This window comes from Mugil cephalus, chromosome 2 (genome assembly GCF_022458985.1).
Source record: "Mugil cephalus isolate CIBA_MC_2020 chromosome 2, CIBA_Mcephalus_1.1, whole genome shotgun sequence".
Lineage (NCBI taxonomy): Eukaryota > Metazoa > Chordata > Actinopteri > Mugiliformes > Mugilidae > Mugil > Mugil cephalus.
In genome coordinates, this window is record NC_061771.1 from 20745152 (window position 1) to 20746090 (window position 939).

The window sequence follows — 939 nt, forward strand, 5'->3', positions numbered from 1 at the left end:
TTCTTGCTCGTCTGTTGAGGACTCTTTAAATTTTGGCTCAGACTGAACAGAGTTGTCCTCAACTACTGTGATCTCCAGAGAGGAGGGCTCCTTCTGCTTAAAGTCTGGGACTGGTATCTCTTTCGGTGATTGGTGACGTTCAGTAACTTCCATGGTGGGGGTCTCTGGTGAGAGGCGGTCTGGGGATGTTACTGTGGTTGATGCCTCTCCAGCACATGGTTTCACAAACAAACTTCTAAATGCGCTACCCAGTTTTTTCACAGACCATCTCTTTCTTGGAGTTGTAGCTGGTGTATGTGTCTCCTCCACATCCTGGACTTTTTTACCCTCAGACTGAACTGTGTCGCCCTCAACTGTTGAAATCTGTAGAGAGGAGGGTTTCATCTGCTTTAAGTCTTGGGCTGGTTTTTCTTTCGGTGACTGGTGACGTTTGGTCACTTCCATGGTGGGGGTCTCTGGTGAGAGGCGTGCAGGGGTGACGTCTGGTGACTGCGTTGATGCATCTCCAGCACGTGGTTTCACAAACAAGCCTCTAAATGCGGTACCCACTCTTTTCAGAGACCATCTCTTTCTTGGACGTTTGGCTGGAACATGTGTCTCCTCCAGAACAGTGCTGTCCTCAGCTACTGTGCCCAGAGAGGAGGTTTCCAGCTGCTCAAAGTCTTGGGCTGGTTTGTCTTTTGGTGACTGGCGTTGAGGCACTGGGATCTCCACGGTGATGGCCTCTGGTGAGAGCTGGGCAGGTGGTTTCGCACACAAGCCTCTACATTTGGTTGCTTTACGAGTCAGTTTCTTCTTGGACTTTGGATCTGTGGCTTTAGGACCCTGAACTTCTTCAACCTCAGACTGAGCAGTGCTGTCCTCAACCTCTCTGTCCAGAGAGGAGGTTTCCAGCTGCTCAAAGTCTTGGGCTGGTTTGACTACAGGGTCTAGGAGCAC